This window comes from Triplophysa rosa, linkage group LG21 (assembly GCF_024868665.1).
Source record: "Triplophysa rosa linkage group LG21, Trosa_1v2, whole genome shotgun sequence".
NCBI lineage: Eukaryota > Metazoa > Chordata > Actinopteri > Cypriniformes > Nemacheilidae > Triplophysa > Triplophysa rosa.
In genome coordinates, this window is record NC_079910.1 from 5,070,349 (window position 1) to 5,082,402 (window position 12,054).

At 37.0% G+C, this 12,054-nt stretch overlaps 1 protein-coding gene across 3 annotated transcripts in view; it reads right to left on the bottom strand.

Annotated features, from left to right (window-relative positions):
- chchd6a (coiled-coil-helix-coiled-coil-helix domain containing 6a) overlaps positions 1-12,054 on the bottom strand; it is a 54,199-nt gene that overhangs the window by 6,429 nt on the left and 35,716 nt on the right. The gene's annotated exons all lie outside the window — the stretch shown is intronic.

Consider the following 12,054-nt stretch of genomic DNA (forward strand, 5'->3'; position numbering starts at 1 on the left):
GAGAGAGCTTTTTGGAGACCAGACAGACAAAGTGAACCGCCTTGTTTCAGCGCCAAATGGGAAACGGCACAAAGATCCATTCGGGGTACCAAAGCAAGAAAGCCGTTTCTATTGCACTTGTATTACACCTGGAGACCGGGACGTAGGGGGGAAAAAAGAGGCAAATCTATCATAGTTACTCAGTGAAATCTACAAAGCTAAATTCTTGAGTTTAAATCTAAACCGCTTTTTGTCAGAACAATGTCTGTCCACGTGGACTCCATGATGATCGGGTTATCAGAGGGAAGGCGCAGTGGCGCGACTGCTGCACGGCTACGGAAAGGTCATACCGGCCATTGTGTTTCTGGTTCCCGGCCTCTGATTCCCCGCTGACTGCAGCTTCAGGGCTTTGTAAGGATGGTCGTAGGCCATGTGGCACGTCTGAGCCAAAATGAAGCCTTCAGAATGGGCTTGATATACCGTTTGATAGCACAAAGTGCAGACAATAGTGATGGAGCGATTGAAAGAGCTGGAGAAGAGAAAGAGAAGTACAGATCGAAGAATGAATAGAGAATTATGCTGTAAAGAGTCGTGTATCGAGCCTTTTCTGATTCCATCTTTTTGTGTTGCATCAATTGTGTAGTCACTTTTGGTTCCAGTATCCTTTCAATTTAAAGGCAGCTAGACGCAAATTGAATCCTTTTTCACAACAAAGCCCCCTTTTTAAAAAGCAAACTAGCGTGAAGATTTACCACTAAGATGAAATCAAATAACACAAAAACAGCATTTTCAAGAAATTTGATCATTTGATAAAAGCGACCTTCTCAGAGAAACAAAACAAATGGATTAAAACTTAAGCAAACTTTGTGACATAATCAAAATAAAAACTCTGTTTTTAATGCATTGTCATCCAATTGTATTACATTTAGGTAAAAACGGCAAAGAGAAACTTTTTTAAAGCATAAAAACAAAATGCTTAATGAACTTATATGTATGTTGAGTCACATGACATAGAAAAACTTTTGAAAAACTCAACAGCTGAAATCAGTTCTTTAAAAATCAGTATTTTAAGGTAAGGAGAGAATTTTGAAGACTTATTTTTGACGCACTGTTTTTTGTTCATTTGTAACCAGGGGCTGTCAAGCGATTAATCATGACTAATCGTATGCAAAATAAAAGTTTTCGAAGGCATAATATATGTGTGTGTACTGTGTATAATAATAATGCATCTAGAAATACACACATGCATGCATATACATTTAAGAAAATGTGTGTATTTATATATTAAATATTTGTAATATCATACGTTATAAATATACACACATTATAAATATACACACAGATATTTACATGTGTACACACATGTAAATATTTCCTAAATATATACATGCATGTGTGTGTATTTATGTACATAATTATTATACACAATAAACACACGTATATAATGTAAACAAATCCTTTTATTTTGCATACGATTAGTCGTGATTAATCGTTTGACAGCCCTATTTTTAACCACAAACATGTACAGGTTGCAGCTTCAAAGTACACTGGGTCGATTTCAACTTCGACTTTCGGGAGATTATAGCACTATAAAGGGTTAAAGCACAGAGAACTTCCACACCAGATTTTTCATGACAGAAAGAAAATGTTGGACAAACAGACAAGAAAATAAACTTCTCTGCTTTCATGCATGGTTGATCATAGTTGATCACGAGGGGTAGGAAGCGGGAATGTTGTGGTAATCCCTTCAGCCAACAGACAAGCAGTCAGCGAAGCACAACAGCTTCTAAAACCCATTTAAGTGTTTCTCCAGCCCGCTCCCACATGTTCAGCTAATCAACAACACAGACGCGTAAAGATATCTTAGTTAGTTTTCCCACAAGACCAGAAAGATTACACTGAATGTTAATGCACTCTTTCTTGCGGCTTTGAGAAAGGCAGAATTTTGTAAATGAATGCGTGTTGTAAGCGTCACGAGCTCTCACGGTTCTCACGGTTAACGCATGTTGTTGTACCCCTACAGCAAAGTACATTTTTAAAGTAAAGGTTCTAAGAGTCTGACTGTGCCATACATTTCAATACAGTGTAAATCAGTGTTTGCCTTCCGCACGTTCTCACAGAAATTAAATCACGAAAAAAGCTCCGTCCACTTTCCTCTTGGTCTTTCTCTGCGCAAAAATGCACGGCCACGTGAAGCTTTCTGAGCCATTATCGCAAACAAGATAATTCCCGCCATCTATTATATTGTGTAAATGTGCCGCCGGAACAATAAGTTTGCTCTGAATTCAAACCACTTTAGCGTGGCACGTTCGAGAAACTTTTCAAATCCGCGCCGCCAACAAACTCGCCATTATACTTGATGTTGTTTGCCAATGCGAGCGCTATTATTTCAGGACACAAAAGAAAGAGAGAGAGGAGACGAGCGGCGTCTCGGAAAAAGAAAGATAATGGTGTGCGCTTTGATTGGTTTCTTCTAACACAGGCGGACCGAGGATCAATTCACTTTTTGAAACGAGGGGACGGTTGTTTACAACGGTGGACCCGCAGCAATATGAAAATGAAATCAATAATCCCCCCCAGTGTGGAATGGATGTATAGAGGCTGGAGGGATCTGCGCCTACAACAGAAAGAATGAGAGAGGTGGAAAGGGAAAAGCAGAGTTTGGGAGAGATTTAAAGGAATCAGCTTGAAATGATGGCAAAGGATGAGCTTTCTGACTGCTGTTCAATTCAAGTCTGTTGTTGTGAGCAATAATGGAGAGATGTTTATATAACTAAGAGGGAATATCAAAGGTTCTTATTTTTAATTTAGAAATTGTCCAATCAGAATTGGAATTCTGTGGCTTTGAATCCATGCTTTCAAGTTATATGTAGTGTAATCTTAAATTAACGCTTAACGTTTTAATATGCTCAAACTAAAACTTAAAACTTTTCTGTAAATTGAAATCAATAAAAAAAACAAAAAAACCTAAACATTGTTGGAAAAACGTAAACTTAATCAAATGAAATAAAATTAAGTCGCTAAAATTATTAGCTGAAAATAAACAACTGCGATAAAAACTAAAACTGAAATAAAAATAAATTCAACCTATATAGCCACATAAAAAATGACAAAAGCACATAACAAAAATGGTAAAAATGAAACTAAAATGAACATAAACACTAAACATATCAAATAAAAGCTAATTCAAAATATGAATAAAACTATTATAACTTAAAATAGAGACGTTTCAACGGCAACAACATAAACATTACGTGGCCCAAACTTAACTTCCGGTAGACCTTGAGAATTTTACATTTTATTTAATACAATTAATATACAATCAAATATTTATAAAAATTAATATTAACATAAATGAAATGTAAAATAAATTGTTATATTATAACCAAACACAGACCGGAAGTTAACGTTGAGCCGGGTGCATGTGTCCGATGAAACCGTCAAACAGAGCAAAAATACTGATGACTCATCTTGCACTACAGACATTTATGTCCAATCAAATGCTTTTTAGAATGTGTAATGCACAAACTAGCTAGAAGCAAATCAAGATTCGTTGGAAGTCTTTTGTACAATGGTACATCCAAAAACTGAATTACATTGTTCTTTGTGCCAAAAAATTAAAACAAATAATTGGCATAGTGGCTCTTTAACATGCGCAGCAGGACAGACTCACAGTCATAGCTGGAGAAAGTCACATTTGACTTAACAAACCTTTGGCTCGAGGGATTTGTATTAGAGTAAGAGACGTTCTTCATGCCTGCAGCTGTGCTTCCATATGCAGTGGCAGAATTGTAACTGTTGATAGAAACCTTCCTGTGCGTGAATTCTCACGTTCTGTAAGTTTAAGAGTCGGTTTAAGAGAAAGAGACGGCTTCAGCGTGGACCTTATAAACCTACTGCATCTGAACCACTATCATAGGACACCCCAATGGCTTTACTTATTTTCAAGTATGACTATTGACAATCTCTCACGTCATATTGCATACTTAACATTGATTTGGCATTTAGTACATCATCATAAAATAGAAGCACATGTGATGCCTCTTTATACAATTCAGCACTTCATAAGACAATAAAATGATAAGCCTTTCATTTATTTAATGCCAAAATGTTAAATGCTCTCTGAATTTAGCTTTCGATAAAGGTGTCTGCTAAATGAATAAATGTAAATGTAATGTATTGTGCCAATGTAGCAATCGCTCACCAAAATAAAAGTTTTCAAATTATAATTTAATCCGTGATGAAAAGCAAAACGAATATCAAACTAATATCGATTGACCCTTGACCCAATCCAACTCTGCACTTTAAGTCTCAGCTTTCCATTCATCTTCTCCTATTTTCACTTTCCTCCCATTGAAAAGCCAGACAGATATTGTGCTAGCTCAGACCCAGCGATCACACACAACAGAAACATTTTATTTGATGCCAAATGCAGGATCATTTATTCCAGAATGACCCCTTTATTTTAACAGGCTGTCAATGCCCTCGTGGGCCACGCTGGTATTGACTATTTGTTAGTGGGTGCTGGAGTTGTTGCCAGTCATTGCATTTGTGTCCCGCTTTACGTCCAAATAAATAACGAGCTGTCATGCAATATTCCAGCAACACTGGATCTGCGAAGACACGCTCGCACATGGCTCTGAGTCGCCACAGTGGGGGATCATGGGAAGGCCCTGGAGCACCAGTCTGTTCCTCAGACTCAATCTAATGAAGAAAGGTAGCATCTCTCGATCTTACAGGAGTAAAGCAGCTCTGGCCAGCAATAAACTCTGTCTGATCAGAGTGAAGTGTGTCATGATCGTAGTGCCAGATAGGATGGAGGAGTGAAGGCAGGGGTGTCACTAGACCCGTTTCGTGCCCCAGTATAAATTGTATAAGTTTTAACTAATTTAGTTTATTTGTCTGTGTAATCATTTACATTGATAATAGCGCCAAAAAACGGATCTATATCCAACATAGTAACGTAATTCACGCTTGTAAAAGCGACGCAGTCACGCATTTTAACCGGTCCAAAAACACAAACTCGTGCCGTACTTTCACGCAGAAATCCATATGTCCGCGCGTGTCTGTGTGTTTCCTTGCAACAACTGCAGCACGCAGCTTCGCAGTGCACATGCAGGCGCGCAAGGGTAACGACACGTGACTGAGGTAGGCTATGAAAACATGACGAAACTAAAGTAAGTTTCTAAATAATATCGATCATCTTATTTTGACTCCATCATTAATAGCCCTTGTAGATGGACATCAGAATTTGTTTGTGCAAAGCAGGGAAATGGAAACAGAAAGGAGATGATGAGTGTGAGGGAGGTAAGACTTGATAAACAAACTACTGTACATCCCCAGCCAGTCAAGTCTCAGACATTAGAGCAAAATGTCTCAGGAAAACCTTTGTCAAGTCTGTAAAATTGCATTCTTGCTTAGAAACACATTTGTGTTCTGTACTTACACAAATTAAATTAATATTTAATTTACTAGCTCTAGTTTAGGACATTACATAAAAAGCTGGCAGAACCTATGGCTGACATAACTGCTTTTATAGGCAGAACAGTTTAATGAAGTAAATTTGGTTCAAAAAATGAAAATATTGTTTTTTTTAAGATAAAATATGTTCTTTATATTAGTTGGAGCCATAAAACAACTGATTTCATAAAATATTGTAACTGTAAATTCTTGAAAAGTAGTACTGTAATTATTGATTGTTATCATTGTGTAATGAATGCAGATGTCTCTCTGCTTTCATTATATGCATGCAAACATGTTAATTAAGTTTATGTTCAGGAATGTTGAAGGTAGCCTACTTACATATTTTTAAATACATAAATGTTTACCTTCACCAGTATTGTTGCACTGTAGGAATAGTGGTTTAAGCAAGGTAAGTTTGTATAGTGCATTGTGTTGATTTTTTAACCGTTTAATAAACTTTCCAATAGAACCAACCAATTTTTAAATAATAAAAATTATGGTTTTATTTTTGTTTGAAAGAGATATCTATAATATTTAGTCGTATTGTTTTATTCATATTTTAAATTTGCATTTATTTCTATATATACATACAGGTGCTGGTCATATAATTAGAATATCATCAAAAAGTTGATTTATTTCACTAATTCCATTCAAAAAGTGAAACTTGTGTATTATATTCATTCATTACACAAAGACTGATATATTTCAAATGTTTATTTCTTTTAATTTGATGATTATAACTGACAACTAATGAAAACCCCAAATTCAGTATCTCAGAAAATTAGAATATTACTTAAGACCAATACAAAGAAAGGATTTTTAGAAATCTTGGCCAACTGAAAAGTATGAACATGAAAAGTATGAGCATGTACAGCACTCAATACTTAGTTGGGGCTCCTTTTGCCTGAATTACTGCAGCAATGTGGCGTGGCATGGAGTTGATCAGTCTGTGGCACTGCTCAGGTGTTATGAGAGCCAGGTTGCTCTGATAGTGGCCTTCAGCTCTTCTGCATTGTTGGGTCTGGCATATCGCATCTTCTTCTTCACAAGGTTAAGGTCAGGCGAGTTTGCTGGCCAATTAAGAACAGGGATACCATGGTCCTTAAACCAGGTACTGGTAGCTTTGGCACTGTGTGCAGGTGCCAAGTTCTGTTGGAAAATGAAATCTGCATCTCCATAAAGTTGGTCAGCAGCAGGAAGCATGAGAAGCGTCTCGCCTGGGCTAAAGACAAAAAGGACTGGACTGCTGCTGAGTGGTCCAAAGTTATGTTCTCTGATGAAAGTAAATTTTGCATTTCCTTTGGAAATCAGGGTCCCAGAGTCTGGAGGAAGAGAGGAGAGGCACAGAATCCACGTTGCTTGAGGTCCAGTGTAAAGTTTCCACAGTCAGTGATGGTTTGGGTGCCATGTCATCTGCTGGTTTTGTCCACTGTGTTTTCTGATGTCCAAGGTCAACGCAGCTGTATACCAGGAAGTTTTAGAGCACTTCATGCTTCCTGCTGCTGACCAACTTTATGGAGATGCAGATTTCATTTTCCAACAGGACTTGGCACCTGCACACAGTGCCAAAGCTACCAGTACCTGGTTTAAGGACCATGGTATCCCTGTTCTTAATTGGCCAGCAAACTCGCCTGACCTTAACCCATAGAAAATCTAGTTTCACTTTTTGAATGGAATTAGTGAAATAAATCAACTTTTTGATGATATTCTAATTATATGACCAGCACCTGTATATATATAATAATAATTATAAAATAATTTTATAATGATGTATAATTACTTTTTCAATAATATATATTTTTTATATAATTATAATTTGTACTTTTGCTTTTGTAATGTAATAATTTCTTTGTTTATTTTTATAATGCTATATAGGTAAATTTATTTGTATTTCAGTTTTTGTTTAGTTTTCATTTATTTTCAGTCACTAATTTAGTGCCGCAATGTAAACTTATTTCCGTTTATTGCTACAGCAACAAACAGAAATAAAGGGACATTTCAAATTTTTCTCTTAGTTTATGTTTTTTAAACAACATTTAGTAGGGATGTAACAATATCAAAATCTCACTGTACGATAACACCTCAGTATAAAGCCTACGGTATGATATTCGTTGCAGTATTTAAATTGTCAAATGATGACTTGGAAACGTGCCATAAGCATCCTCTTTTCTTTATCCTCTAATCATAACTCTTGCTTAGAGGTATGAGTTACAGTATGAGATGGGTCAAATGACCTAAAATCCCTTTTATAAAATAAAATAATTGCACCAGAATGGACCTTGCCAAAGGTAACATCTATTCTTTTTTCTAACATTCTCTATGTTAGGCCCGGAAGACCTATCGTTTCATACAGTCATGTGACAACGATAATATTGAGACAATTTTGCTATTGCGATAACACGGTTTCGATAATATTGTTACATCCCTAATATTTAGGCCTATATTTTATTTGAATCAATTCAAAGACATGTTGTAAACTACAATAACCTTGATTCTTAACCAATAGACAGCCATAATAGAAGTGTATGACCAAGAAATCTTACAGAACATTCAAAAGCTATCCGACAAAAACAGTTTCAGATGAAAATAAATACTACATTATTGACTATAGCACATTAAACCGTCTCATACTGACCATGCGGCCTCATTATAACAGAATCTTACTGTTCATCTGAGCACTGCTGCCTTTTCATTATGTGGACAGGCGCTTTGAAACATCTGTTACAGGAGCCCGGTCTGAACTGTCACACATATCAACACACACACACGTGGGGCATTAAGCCCTCGAGCCGGCAGTGATGCTGATTACAGGGCTGGAGCTTTGGGGGCAAATTCAGTGCTGAAGAAACAGCATTAAAAGTTTCGGGCAGCCTCTCAAAAAGTTCAGCCTTGACACAACAGCCCCTGCCGCCCCGCAGCATCAATCTAGCGTCAGACACCCAGCGCTAACTAGCCTATCCCCTTCTCTGCCTCTCTCTCTTTGTTTTTATCTTCTCTTTATCTCTCTCTCGCTCGCAGAAGTTGCCTACAAACACTGGACTGAATTTACTAAACAGTCAAATGCAAGGTCGAAAATTCATTTTTGCCAAAACTTGGAGTTATAAAAATTTCTTATAGGCTATGAAACTGTATTTTACATTATTTGTATGGTTTTGTCTCTATGAGAATTGATTTTGTAGTTTCTTTCCCTCAAGATTTGTGACACACAGTGCAGAACAGCTAACATTGGCTGCAATTCATTCTTACAAAAAATTTTCTCCCTTCACTTTCTCTCTCTCTCTCTCTCTCTCTGGCCCCTTCTTTTGAACTCTTCCCACTTTCTCTCCTTCCTCCACTCTGTGCTTACTGCGAGGAAGCTCAAACCATCAATCCCCATCAAAGTCGCTGCATCTGGCCCTGGCCCTAAATGACTGGAGAATCCCGGTGCAGGGTGGAGGAATCAGCCAATTTCTGAGTCATTATCCCAGACAATGCCCAGAGAAGCGTGAGCGCCCCTTCAGATGGAGAACGTAGGGTTTGCTCCCGGCCTCTCTCTCCACTTCTCTCCCTCAGTCTTCTTTCATTCCCGGGTTTTCCCAAAGTGAAGTGTGTCAAGCGCAAGAGAGAGTTTCTCTAATAAGGGCTTCTGTAACCTCTAACTGCTGTCAAAGAGCTGCTATAATGAGAAGCCCTGTCTTTGATCTGTGTTTTAAAAAGGAACACGCAAAACTAAATATTTTCTATATTGAATAAATGGTGGAACAAATTGTTGACTAAAAGGTTCCCAAACAAAACTTTAGGTGAATTTCTTTAAGACAAATTTAACACACTTTCAACACACACATAACCATAACCACACCGTACAAAAATGTAATTTTACAGAATTTTACTGTTAGGTTTTTACAGATTTTTCATGTTTATTTGAAATACGGTAAAAAAAAAACGGCAGAAAAGACTGCAAATTCAAAATAAAAACATGAAAAACATGTAATGTTATTTTACAGTATTTAAACATTTATGTTTCTTACAGGATTTTTTTTACAGTGCAGGTCAAAAGTTTAGGGTCACTTGACTGAAATAATATAAAAACTATTTTATAAATGAATTAATAAAAATGAAGAAGCATATTTTACTGTGCCATTAAATTGATTTCATCACAAACCAAAAAAATCATTGAAAGAAGTGTTTTAGAAATGTACCAAATGTAGAATATAGAATGTACCCAAAAAGCTTTCCAGGGCCAGACCTCAAGGTGCTGCTTGATAATACGAAAAGAGCACTTTTTTAAAAATTCTAGTCAAGAGATGTTACTTTAAAGATGCTATAAGTATAACTTTAATTTAGTAATTATATTTATATTTAATGTATTCTATTTTCTAATTACCATTTTTCCATAGTTTACACTATTATTTTAAAATGTTGAATAAGTGACTCTAAACTTTCCAACAGTAGTGTGTAAATAAAATAACTTCATGTCAATGCACCTAACTCATCAATAAATTGTTAGGGTTGCCAGTACCGTCATAAACCATCTCCAGTTTAAACCAGAATCAATCAGACATCAACCATACATTCCTGATTACTGTCAATATGCAAAGACCACAAACCTCCGATTTCAGTTCATTTAACTGATATGTAAATATATAACATGCGTTTCCTCATAATAAACCCATATGTAGCTAAATCATTGCACTAAATGTCACTGCTTATCGTACGTTTTATGGCTGGATTCTAATTAAATGAAGTCAGATTATAACAAGGTTGACTGTGTTTTATTTCACATTTCCAGGCAAAGATGTCTGGCCGAAAATATTGGCAGGTAACACAAATGCTTGGCAAAAAATATATGATCCAGAGCTGACCAACCTCACCAAGAGTTAATTGTTTTAAAAAGCTGATAAGTCTATATTTTAAATCGATAATTAATCAAAATGAAACGTATGTCATTATTTAATCATGCTTGATTCATTTCAACCTCGTATGGCCTGCTTTGTTCTGTGGAACGCAAAAAGAGATGTTAGGCAAAACGTCTATGTCACGCTTTTCCAAGGATGATTACTGCCAAACTCGAGAAAGGACAACAAAGCACCATAAAGGTAAAGACATCACCGCTGATTTCAACCCTGCATCTCAAATAAGATACGAGAGCTATAGTCTTTTCATCACGCAAACTACCGTACAGCTTCAGAAGCACCCGGGTAGTTTGGGTTTTAATGAAACTCTAATGGTGCTTTTTTTGTCATTTTTTTGGAGCCTAGGAGTGTGTTCATATTTACTTTCATTGTGTGGAAAAAGAGCAGATATTCTGTTCAATTCTCAATTAGTCTTGCTTTGAGGAAAGAAGGCCATACGGGTTTGAAATGACAACTTGAAACGGCTAGAGGCATGCATTAAAAAAGTAAAAAAGGCCAAAAAAATAAGTCTTAGGAAAAAGTGTACGTCATTTTAATATTGAGTCGTTCTATTCAGCAGGTATGAACGCTGGGGAATTTCACTCAATGAGCAAACAAAAAAAAAAGCCTGTGCATCGAGAATAAGGATCGATTACAAACTTTGGGGATTTTTGTGCTTTTGTTGCAGTAGCTATTCTCTGCTTTTGTGAAAAGTTGAGCGCACAAAGACACAGCGTGCGACTACGCGTATGCGTTCGCACCCGCTTGATCAAACAAACCCCTTTTATTATTAATAATCATACTCTAGGCAAAAAGCCTGAAAAAAGCAAAGGAAAAGAAGAAAACAAAATTGGCCAAACAACAAGAATATTTACTATTGAGTAGCTGGGCTAAATAATAGCAATTAAACAGAGTTCAAATCAACTGCCGACACCTGCGTTCAACAGTTATATAGCACAGAAAAAGAGAGAGGATTGATAGACGAACGTGGGGAAGAAATTGGGGTGGGGGGAGGATGCGAGAGTGATAAACCACCACCAGCAGCAGTGAGCGAGCGACACGCCAGATCCGTTGCCATAGCAGTGATTATCACACACTCCCTGAGTGCAATGTGTGCAAGTGAGCCAGCAACCCCGTCCACACATACACACGCTCCCTGCAACTGGAGGGTGTGATGGAGTGAAGCCATTATTCTACTGTTGCCTGGCTACAACCGAACATCAAAACGAAAAACTTCAGAAGAATGAATACCTTCAGAAGTATCCATTTAGCAACAGTGTTGCAGAGAGGACACCACGGACTGACACGTGATTGTGTACTGAAAGAAAAGCACTGTCGTGGGGTCAGAAGTACGGTTGTACGGTTTGCGTTAAAAATTGTTAGGAAGGAGCACACAAATGATTCAAAAAGCACAAGACGCATTTTTTAAAAGCTGGGATTGGTATCTCTGGCCTCTAAAGCGCCATCTCAGTTTGAAACTAAATTGCAGGGTACTATATATACTTCTCTTTGAATTCAAATGATGTAAATTCCAGCAAAATCATACACGACAGGTTAAAGGAACAGTTCACCCATAAATGACACTCTTCACTCTTCACTCTTCACTCACGCTCGAGTTGTTTCAAATCTGTATATATTTCTTTGTTCTGACGAACACGGAGAGAGAGATTTGGAAGAATGCTTGTAACCATACAGTTATTGGCCACCATAGTAGGAAAAATTGCTTTATAAATTTCTTTGC